Source organism: Marmota monax, unplaced genomic scaffold (genome assembly GCF_021218885.2).
Source record: "Marmota monax isolate L192 unplaced genomic scaffold, Marmota_monax_Labrador192_F-V1.1 WCK01_AAM20220418_F8-fsc00045, whole genome shotgun sequence".
In the NCBI taxonomy this organism is placed as follows: Eukaryota; Metazoa; Chordata; class Mammalia; order Rodentia; family Sciuridae; genus Marmota; species Marmota monax.
This window is the reverse complement of record NW_026692132.1, coordinates 7,538,930-7,551,064: the sequence shown is the minus strand read 5'-3', so window position 1 is coordinate 7,551,064 and position 12,135 is coordinate 7,538,930.

Here is a 12,135-nt window from a genome sequence, read left to right as displayed (position 1 = left end):
TATAATACTCAGTGTAAATTAAAACATCTTTATTCTGGCTTAATAAATCTTATAAATGGGTCTAATATAACTCTTCCCTTGAGAAGCTTTGCCATTTTTGTTATGCTGTCAATATAAGATCTTGAACTACCAAGATTGGTCCAGGACAGGTAAATTCACCTAAGCAATGGCATTCTGTGAGGTGAAGTGCAGGAGGCTCCAGAGATGATCTCACCATTTTATTCACCTAGATAGGTTTTTAATGCCAAAGAAAAGCTTATTTAATTACACTTGTTAAGTACTGTGAGGAAGACTTTTTGAGGTACCAAAGGGATAGGACCACAACAGTGAGATTTTGCAGTAAGGGAGAGATCGGGCTCAGTTCTGAATGAAGCATGGAAAAGTGGGAATTTATAGCCAAAGGAGCAAGGGTGAGTGTGGTCAGTGGATGGAAAATTACTAAGAAGAAACACTGAGGATAAAGAAGCTTCTGGCTAATAAGACCTAATAGGATTCTTGATGAAGACGGGTCAAGGTGGTCACAAATCAGCTGGAGGATAAGGAATGCAATCAGATATGGAAGGTAATCAGGTATCAAGTGTGAGAGATGAGAGATTCTTGCTAAACTGACAGAAAACTGTGTGAACAAGAAAAAAAAAGTGTTTTTCCTACTTTTGCAAACCACTCCACAAAAGGCATTTTATACTAGATGCATTTTTTTTTTAACTTACATGTCCAATTGTTGAATACCCACTGGGTGTCCTGTCATTGAATTTATTTCTGACACTGTCTATCTGGTGTTAGTCAATATATACAGATTAAGGGCTAAGTCCTACAGATTGCTTCTCTCTTCAGATGCCAGTTATAGGTGGAAGGTTGTCACCCACACTTCTGAGTGACCAGCTTTTAATCAAGGTTCCCATGATTATGGGGAGGCTGCCAGTGCCTCGCCAGGGGGTCCCTTTTCCTGCCCAGGAGGGTATAAGCCATTAGAGAAAGTAAGTCAGAAATAATTAGTGAAGATCAAAAGACACAGAGTCAGAAAAATAGTTTTAAAGGAGAGCGCCTGATAGGCCCAGCCCACATAGGAGCTAAGGATGGACAATTACAAAATGGCTCCCATGGCTTATTTAAGGGGATAATCAAAGGCAGGGATAAGGTTTAAGGGGTGGAGTCTTGCTTTGTGTGTCTTGCAGTCAGCAGGTTGATTGGCATCGCAGGTCACACCCATCTCTGAGAGGCTGTGTGGCTGTAGCAGGTCACCCCATCTCCAGTGCTGCGTGGAACCTGAGGCAGAGATTGAATAGGGTCACATGCATTTGGGCATCTTGGCTGGAGGAAATTTCCACTGGAAGTGCCCAGACACCAGATTCTCCTATTCTCTAGGTTGCAATGCCGATGTAGTTCACAGAGTCCATGGATACCTTTCAACATAAGCTTCCTCCTAGAGGTTAACTAGCTTGCTAGAGTGGCTCATGGGACTTAGGAAGCACATTTATTGGTTTATTACAAAAGCTATGTCAAAAATGTAAGTGAAGAGCCAGATGGAAGAGACAGATGGGGCAAGGAATATGGGAAGGGGCCTGGAGCTTCTTTCACACCTGCTTCAGGATATATGATCCTTGATGGACCTCCACATTTTCAGCAAGGATTTTTATGGAAATTCATTACATAGACATGATTGATTAAATCACTGGCCACTGGTGATCAACTCAATTGTCAGCCTCTCTTCTGTCCCCTGAGGTTGGAGGATACAACTAAAGGTTCCAAACCTCTAATTACACCCTTGGTTACCCTGGCAACTGGCCCCTATCCTGAGGTTATCAGGAGTCCACGGAGTAGCATGATTTGAATAGAAGATGCTCCCATCACCCAGAAAACTCCCAGGGTTTGGGGAGTTCTGTGTCAGATGCTCTGAACACTGGAAATTACAAAGGTCTTAGGAGATTTGAATCTGGAATCTGGGGCAAAGACCAAATAGAACAAAAGATCCACCCAGAGCCCTATTTACAAGAGTTTTAGGATCTCCACACCAGGAACTGGGGGCAGAAACCAGAACATAGAAATTTCTTATTATTTCACAGTATCATACAAGTTAGTAGGACTCTTTGTGAAAGCTGGGTTTTATTAGGAAGTACATGGATTAAGTTAGGAGAAGATACATAAGCCTGAACAAATTTTGGTCAAGCAAAGAATTCCCATCAGTAAAAATGTCAGCAATTATAAACTCAAATGTTAGATACTCTGAGTTTGATTTGTAGAGAGTACAGCTAAGTGAAAGTTCTACTAGGCTGCTAGATAAAGGGCTTGTGTTAGAGTTACACAAACGTCCTACTAAATCTCAACATATTAATCCAGGAAATGTTTGTTCCTTGCTTGTGCCAAGACCAATACAGATGTTCCTGGTTAGCAGGGAGCCTTTCCCATGGTCATTTAGGAACACTGAAAGACACAATCTTGAGTACCATAATCCCCAAAGATCAAAATACCCAAAGTCTAAAATTCCTGAAGTCTAATCTCTAAAAAAAAAAAAAAACAATCACAATCCCAAAATATAAAATCCTGAAGTTTGAAATCCTGCATGCTAAAATGTCCAAAATTGCAATTCCCATTGAAAAACAAGACTACGTAAGAGGGGTAGAAAGCCACATTCTGGGGAGGGGATCAGTGTGTTTTCAGCTGTATGCAGGATGGTTCTATCATGTTAGGCAGAATGAACACTCATTCTGGAAAGTATACTCTGAGTGTGTCGGTGAGGCTCAAACTTGGAAAATTTAACAGAGAATGCTCACTCAGTGCACATTGAATTGTAGAAGAGTCAAAAATAGCAACACCATGTGCAAAATGTATGTGATTCTGAGGAGAGCCCACCCCTAAGAGAAAGCAAGCTGCTACTCATCATCATGCAAGACTTTAGACTATGGTTAAAGATTCTGAAAGTCAGCCAGCTCTTGTGGACTACTTCCATGCAATTGCCCACAATCTATCTCTGCAATACACGTTTCTGTGTTAAATTTTCTTTTAAAAGATTTTTCTCATTATTTTAAATAATCAGCATTTTTTTTTTAACAATCCACTATGCTATGTGTTTCATTTTCACATCATTTCTAGTCCTGAAGGTACAAATTGCATAAAACTTTTAGGGAGCTCTAATTCATTTAAAGCATTTTTTAGCTAAATTTGGCTCCACAAAAGAGCTACTATCTGTGTAGAAGTGTTGTGTGAGTGCATAAAAACATTGAAACTTCATCAGCAAAAGAAGAACTGTCAAATGTTTTTAACATAGGTATTTGTGAAGTATAGAATTTCTTAAGATCTCAGCGTTTTGGGCAACTGGATGGATGTTCCATAGTGATTCACTGAAGTTTTTCATCAGTCTTGTCAAAAGACATTAAAAGTTTTGTGCATACAATTACCAACTATTGTAATATTCATCTATACATTTAGCCTTTTAGTTTATTTCTTTTATAAATAGTTTGCCTGGTTATTGTTTTTCTGCTCATAGCTATTTTACACATGTAACTATTGTTAGTATATGAGTGTTTATGCTTATAAAAATTATGTGTTATTATCAACTATTTTATTGTATAAAGTGGTCTGTGAAGTATTCCGTTATGTTTTTTATATTTTTCAAATGAAACCTCTTTTAAAAATGTAAATAAATGTCCTTTAAAGAATTTTTAAATTTTTTTTTCCAGCATTACACTTTTGGGATTTGGGGATTTAGACTTTAGGGATTTTGATCTTTTACAATTTCAATATCTGTGGAGACTGTGGAGTTTAAGATTGTGCATTTTGGGATAATGGCCCAAACTGGCTTATTCAACATTATGGCCATTCTATTCCTTAAGGCTTCCTGGTCTCCTAGATCATCTGCATCAACTGGAAGAGGAGGGAAAGTATGGAGAGCCACATGGATAATGTCTGCTGGACCAGCATTAGAGGTAAATCATTCCATTTGCACAATATTCCATTCATAGAGTTTACTCATACAGCCTTGAAAACTTACAAGAAAGGTCAGGAAGTGAGGTCTCACAGTGTACTCAAGAGGTAGAGTAAATGAGTGGGGAAACACCTGGTAATATCTGCAATCCAGGAGTTTATGATTCATAAATGAGACTTAAGAATTAAGGGGTATATCATGAAGATATAATGGGTAATGGACATTATAGAATGGATGAGAATTCATAAGAAGGATGAAACTCTGAGGGATCTTCTACTTTCTCATTAGTACTTAAATGACATGTGAATGAGAATGAGCATAAGATATAACAACCAAATGGGTTTAATGGGTTGATTATGTCTACTGTTTATTGACAGCTTACTATGTATGTGGCATTGTGTGGCATTAGTATTGATGAGGCAGCTTCTTCAGAGCCTCACTCACATTTTTCATGAGAAAGCATGATTGGAGAGTTAAGTCACACAACTCCAAAGTAGAAGATCTTAACTTTGTCCATTCGATTCCAGAGTCCAATCCCTTAGTCAGTGTGCATCCTCCTTCCATTCATCTCTACCCAAAGAAAGTGTGGAACACAGACATCAAAGGAAAGATGTTTCAAAAAAAGGAAACAATGAACAAATGTTCCAAAGATGGCAAATGAATAAGAATGAAATACTGCTGATTTGAAGATCATTTTTTCCACAAAATTTTTCTTCAAGAAATCCTTGTTTAGCACTGTGGCAATACCAGTTCTAGATGCTGGGGACACAGGTGAGCAATATTTCTTCTACCTTAGAGGCTTACAGTTCAATGACCACACTAATGTGGCAACAGGAGAAGATTGCAGAGAATCCAGTGAAATAGAAAAGAGACAACAGAATGTGAAATCATGCATTTAACCTCACTCCCCAACAGAGTTGGGCTGCAGAAAGACAGAGACGCCCCATTGTTCTGGATCTTAAATACATACTTATGCTTTGAGGTTTCCCTCTCTGGTCTTACTTATTAAAAACATCCATTATGCAGAGGATCTGATACACTCAGGCTCAGTGCGATGTTTATGACCGATAAAGCTTATCTACTAGTTTCCCAGAACTTTTTGAATTGTGGTATATGTGAGAAGTCACAGTTTAAATGAATAAATCTCTGAGTTTTTAGATACTATTGAACTGAAAGAGACAAATTTTATGAGGGTCAGAGATGCCTTCTCATTGACCCTTAAATTACATCACAAAAGCAGCTGCTGAGACTCCCTGCTGTTGACAGAGTCTGTATTAAAGAGAGTCTAGTCAAGAGAGGGCTGAGCTGCAGGATTATAAAACCTTTGAAAAATCTTTATTGTTTGAACAACACGAGGGCAAGCCTCTCACCAAAATAGCTCAGAAATCTGTGTCATGCATGTATGTTGAACACCCAAAGGCTTCATGTATAAGCCACAACAGCCTCTTGAGAACAAAGGGAAGAAGAAGAGAGATGGAGGCTGTGGACTTAGAAGGGATTTAGAAGAGAGAAAGGAAGGAAAGAAGGAAGGGAGGGAGGGAGCGAGGTTGGGAAGGACATTGGAGTCTGCTGGCTATCCAGCCACCTACTCCCCAGGATGGCAACATTTTTGTGGGTTATACATGTTTCTGAGCCTGTTCTTAACTTTGTCACCCCTAAAATTTACATAATCGATGGATCAGGTCTGGGGCAGTGAATATGGTATATCATGCTTCCCCAATTCACAAGGGACCATTTTACAACCAGATACAATGGTTTATTTTGCAGAGAACTATGGCTGGCAAGAGGACCTGAATATTGAAAGTCAGTTGGCTGATGTATTCTTTCTCTGGAAGGAAATTCTTTGTGCGAGGCAGTATAATGTAAACTGCCATTCAAGAATCTGCACATAACATTAAAGAGCCAGAGAATCCTGGCTCTGCTGACTACTGGCTCTGGGACCTGGGAGTATAATACCACTTACTCTTCATGAGATTTAGCATTTTCATCCATGAGATGAATTTAGAAGAGTGAATTTATATGTGTAAAAAACTCACTGTGTCATTGTCTGCTTGATAAATATTTTAAAAATCTATGATGAATCTAGAAACAGACCCAAGGCAATTAAGTAGAGCATCTTCCAGGTAAGTGTCATTGTTCTATAACCTCTGGAATCACACCATCTGAGAAAAGCTAATAATCACATCTGCTGGTCAGGTCTCCACCTCCTCCAGTATGCTAAAGACACACTGACCTGTTTCTTCTCATTGATTTCCTTCTTTCTAGACCTCAGAAGACCACAACAACTGCTCAAATGTGATGGATTGAATCGTCTACTTTGCTTTATGCCAGTGCTAAACATATATCAGAGCCACATTGAATGGTCTTGGGTGACTCCAAATTATTGAAAAACAACATATTTTCAAATCATTTAAAGCAGAATAATGAATGTAGTTGATTAAGTATGGCCATTCTGGGCCCATTCCTACTATTTTCACACTTAATTAGTGGCCTATGTCATAGAGCTTCTTTATGTACTCACTATGGAGCATAGTATCTATTTCTGAAAAATTCATTTTTTACTTAAAAGGCTGAAATAAGGATAGATTGCAGATAGTAGAGACAGTTCCAGCTGGTCTGAGCAGAAAAGGACTTATTAGGGAGAATTAATTTGTTACAGCATTGTCCAAAGTGCTGGAGAAGCACTTAGGCTGGTCCTCTGGGAATGACTTTAGAAATAGGTAACACTTAACAGAACTGTCCCATCAAGAGAATTGCTACTCTGTCACAGTTTGAAAAGCAAGGAATGAGGAAACCAGTATTTAAACTTCTGGCCTCAGGTTCATACCACCTTGACTGTAATCCAGGGAGTCAGTGTTAAAGGAGTTGGCTCCAGCCCAATGTGCCTGCTGCAATATGCATCAATAATGGATGTGTTCATGTACCACTTTTGTTTCTATTTTATTCATTTCCAAAACAAATCTTGTGTGATCCTGTCTAACTGGCATAATCCAAGTCACATCCATAACAAGATATGCAAGGGAGCCTGAGAAATAGTGTTTTTCACTTTCTAGCCTTGTATGATAGTACAAAGAGGTTGGGATAGATGTTAAATGAACAAAGCCAATCAGCTGGATATACTCCAGGCAATTACCTCTGGGAAGTCATATTTCAGATATTACAGAGAATGTAGAGACAAATAAGCCAGATTCTATCAAGGGAATCTGGGTACTATTTAATAGGGCAGAAGAGTGTTTTTATATGATAGGATTGTTTTCTTGTGAGTGTGGATATATTCCCTTCCTCTTTACTCATTAAGCATACTTTTCCTATCATAGCTTTTAACATATAGTATTATAATTGCTGGTTATCTTATCTATGTTCTCTGTGGGCCATTAGCGTTTAGAGGCAGGGACCACATGTATCTTGCTCATGTTAAATAGCCAATGCTCAATCCAGATCAAAAAAAATACTTGTTGAATGGCTGGATACATTAAAGCTATATTCCAAATAGGATTCAAGATTACAATCTCTAAGGTTAGAGGTGTTCATTTAACATAGAATAGAATATTTTATTCCTGTCAAATTTCTGCCTCTAAACTAGATTAGAAGACTAAACAATAAATTAAACACTGATACTAAGGAAATATATTTCCTCACTATGGCCCACCAGTTCCCCATGCTCCCTAAATGACAACTGCAGATCTATGGCTGGAAAATCTACATTTAATTTCCTTTTGCTAATTATGTAAGATGTTAGCAAAGAGGAAACTGATATGCCCCATGAATGAAACATAATGCTAGCTAGCATGAATACTAGATTCATCCTCAAGGTTTCCCACTCTGCGTTGCTTCTTGGGACAGACAATCCAAGATGTTACTGGATCTAGAATGACACTTTGCTTATAAATAATATTTGAAATGCCACTTGATGCATCTACTATACTTTTAAGAAACACTTAGAGTATATAATAATATGAATTATAAGGATTCATGCTTTATAATCATGCCCTTATGTAATTTAGCATGAAATCATAATAGCTTATGAGGTACATTGCTATTTTAGCCTATTGCTGTTATAAAACTGAGGCTTGGAGTATTTAAATAACTCATTCAATATTATGGAGTTAGTGATCTAATAAGTGATCTCTCAGAGTTAGACCTATCTGATCCCAAAGTCAGCTTCTTTAATTGCTCTTGTGAATTTCACCAGTTTTCTTTATTCAGTAAGAAAACTTTCCTTATCACAAATATTAAGTTTATGGTGCTGTCCAGTTTATTTGATGTTTTTCCACATGGTGACTCTTCTTAAATAAAAAATCCTCACAGTAACCATTAAAAAATATTCCTACATGTACTTTAAAGATTCTCTAATAGAAACTTGAATGCATGGAGCCAAGCCTTCAATGATGCATTCTGACTGTAAATGCTAATCTTGTATTTGCCATAACACCCCCTCTCACAATGTGAAATCAAGCTCTGCAGGCTGCAGCCTGTCCCAGGTGGCTCCCAGGGATTCTGTGGCCACCAGAGCTGATAAACTGATCCTTGGTCACCATCAATGCAACCATTATAGTATGTGAACCCTGGAGAGGAACTTGTATGCTGAATTCCAGTTAAAAAAACAGTATGTTTCTCTAAAATGACTTTCTATCTATTTTATCTGGAGGAGACTCATTATGTAATTTTTACAGCATAAAATATACATTACTTTTATAGAAAATCAGATCCAAATTTTTCCAACTATCTTTGAAGTCCTTTTTCTTTTTGCTCATTTTTTTTCACAGAAAATATAGAACCACCAGTCACTGCCATTACATCTTCCTGTATGCTCTTGACAAAAACTACCAGTTGAAAAGAGCTCTCTCTGGGAATGGTTTTTGAAATAAAAATTCTATTGTCTCAGTACTTTTGAGGATGTCTGATGTCTTGACCTTTCTTAAAAGATGTATGATTTCTTGTTCCAGTTTCAATGAAATTGAGACTAACTCAAATTTTCTCAAGCAGTGGGGATTTGTTATAGGAAGACAAAGTCATGCAGTCGCAGAAAGAGCCCCATACTCTTGTGGACAGCAGGAACCACAACATAATTCTGAGTGTGACTTCAGTGACATGTGCAGCTTGATGAGATGTATGCTCTTCACTGAAGACTGTAACTTCAAGCTATTCACCTTGTGGCTTGGATTCCTCATACTTTTAGATTGGATTCAACTCTTTACCTTATTCTCCTTGTAGTTCTTGATTAACCCACAAGGAAGACAATATGAATTTATTTACATTGGATAATAATATTACTGGATATAATCCAGCTTTGGGGCAAATACATAAATACCTCTTCTTCAGTCATCTGGACCTGTGAGTGATGGTACCTTGTGGTGCAAATTAGGCTGTCTCTTTAGCAGAGGCCATGGGCAAAGTCGTCCTCCTGTCTACTAAGAAGGCATGAAAGAAAATGTTCATAGACGAAGGCAGTTTACATAAAACAAAGCCCATTTATTCTACCTTCTAGACATAACGTGAGTCCATCTGCCTCTTTCTATCCCTGCTGTGGCTGCTTCAGTTTAGATCACCATCACCTCTTATCTTGAGTATAGTAGAAACTTCTTTATATATGTTTCTACCTTCTGAGGTGTCTAGTTCAATCCATTTTCAATTCCATAGTCAGAGACTTTGGATAAATTGCTATTTCTCTAACACGACTTATTAGACCTGTGTTGGTCCCAACCTAAATATTCAACCTCATCTCTGAACCTCTTTCCTTCTATTTGAAGTTTTAGTAATCTTCCCTTTCAACTGTGGATGTTCAAATTTATTGCCTTGTCTTGTAAGACACTTCCCCATCTCTCCACTGGGTAATGTTCATGTTCATTCATCTTCAGGTCCCAGTTGACTCTTTTCTGACAACCCTGTCTGGTTTGGTGTACCTCCTCCAAATACTTCTAGCATCTTCACTCCTTTTATCATAGGATTGGATCTTAATTACCTGTTTCATGGATTCCGGACATGACTCTAATTCTCTGAGTTCTGGGGCCATCATCTCTCATCACCGGCTCCTCAGTGCATGGTCTATTATGGGTACTCTATTAATATATGTTAAAGTAATGTAACCTTGCCACTGACATGATTCTATATTTAGAGGATCCAAAAAATTCCACCAGAAAACTTCTAGAACTAATAAATTAATTCAGCAAAGCAGCAGGATATAAAATCAAAATAACCATACTACCAAAAGTGTTATACAGATATAATGCAATTCCAATCAAAATCCCAATGACATTCCTCATAGAAATAGAAAAAGCAGTCATGAAATTCATTTGGAAAAACAAGAGTCCCAGAATAGACAAAACAATCCTTAGCAAGAAGTGTGAAGCAGGAGGCATCACAATACCAGACCACAGATCTATAGGAACAAAAATGGCATGGTATTGGCACCAAAATAGACATGTAGACCAATGGTACAAAATAGAAGACACAGAGACTAACCCACATAAATACAGTTATCTCACACTAGACAAAGGCGCCAAAAATACGTTGGAGAAAAGATAAGCCTCTTCAACAAATGGTGCTTGGAAAACTAGAAATCCATATGCAACAAAATAAACTTAAACCCCTATCTCTCACCATGCACAAAATTCAACTCAAAATGGATTAAGGACCCAGGAATTAGACCAGCGACCCTGTGCCTAATAGAAGAAAAAGTAGGCCCAAATCTCCATCATGTCAGCTTAGGACCTGACTTCCTTAACAAGTGCAAGAAATAAAATCGAGTATTAATAAATGCGATGGATTCAAACTAAAAATCTTCTTCTCAGAAAAGGAAACAATAACATGAAGAGAGAGCCTACAAAATAAAAGAAAATCTTTACCACACACACACATCAGATAGAGCACTAATTGCTAAGATATATAAAGAACTACACACACACACACACACACACAAACCTAAATAACCCAATTAATAAATGGGCTAAGGAACTGAACAGACACATCATAGAAGAAAATATGCAATTGATCAACAAATATATGAAAAAATGTTCAACATCTCTAGCAATTAAAGAAATGCAAATCAAAACTAAGATTTCATCTCACTTCAGTCAGAATGTCAATTATTAAGAATACTAGCAACAATAAGTGTTGGTGACGACGTGGAGGAAAAGGAATACTTATACACTGGTGGTGGGACTGCAAATTGGTGCAACCACTCTGGAAAGCAGCATGGATACTACTCATAAAACTTGGAATAGAACCACCATTTGTTCCAGTTATCCCACTCCTCAGTTTATACCCAAAGGACTTAAAATCAGCATACTACAGTGAAAGAACCACATCAATGTTTATAGCAGTTCAATTCATAATAACTAAGTTATGGAACCAAACTAAGTGCCCTTCAACAGAAGAATGGATAAGGAAAATGTGGTATATATACACAATGGACTATTTCTCAGCCATAAAGAATGAAATTATGGCATTTACAGGTAAATGGATGGAGTTGGAGAATATCATGCTAAGCTAAATAAGCCAATCACAAAAAACCAAAGGCCAAATGTTTCCTCTGATAAGTGGATGCTGGGGAGGGGGGCAAATGAGGAATGGAGGAACTTTGGATTATGCAGAGGGGAATGAGGGGAGAGGAGGGGTATGGGGATAGGAAAGATGATTGAGTGAGCTGGACATTATTACCCTATGTACATGTATGATTTTGTCCTTTGGGTATAAACCGAGGAGTGGGATAAATGGTGTGACTCTGCATTGTATATAGCCAGAGAAATGAAAAGTTGTGCTCCATTTATATACAATGAGTCTGAATCAAAATGCATTCCGTGTCATGTATAACTAATTGGCACAAATAACATATATTTGTTAAAGTAAGAAGGAAAAAAATATTTTTTATAGTATAATAATGAAAATCCACATGGTTAAAACACTAAGAGTGAGTCCTAATGTAAACTATGGACTTCAGGTGATATTGATGTGTCAGTGTAGATTCATCAATTGTTCCAAAGGTACCACTGTGGTGGGAAATGTTGACAATGGGGAACACTGTGCATGTGTTGGGGCACAGTATATATTGGATATTTCTGTATTTTCTATTCAAACTTGCTGTGTCCCTAAATCTGCTCTTAAAATAGTCTTTTAAAAATGCATCCATATTATGGGTTGTCTTTATCTCACACTTTTCCTACCTCCACACACCCTGCTTGGTTTCTGTTCTGGCTTCCAGGGTTTTCTCGCAG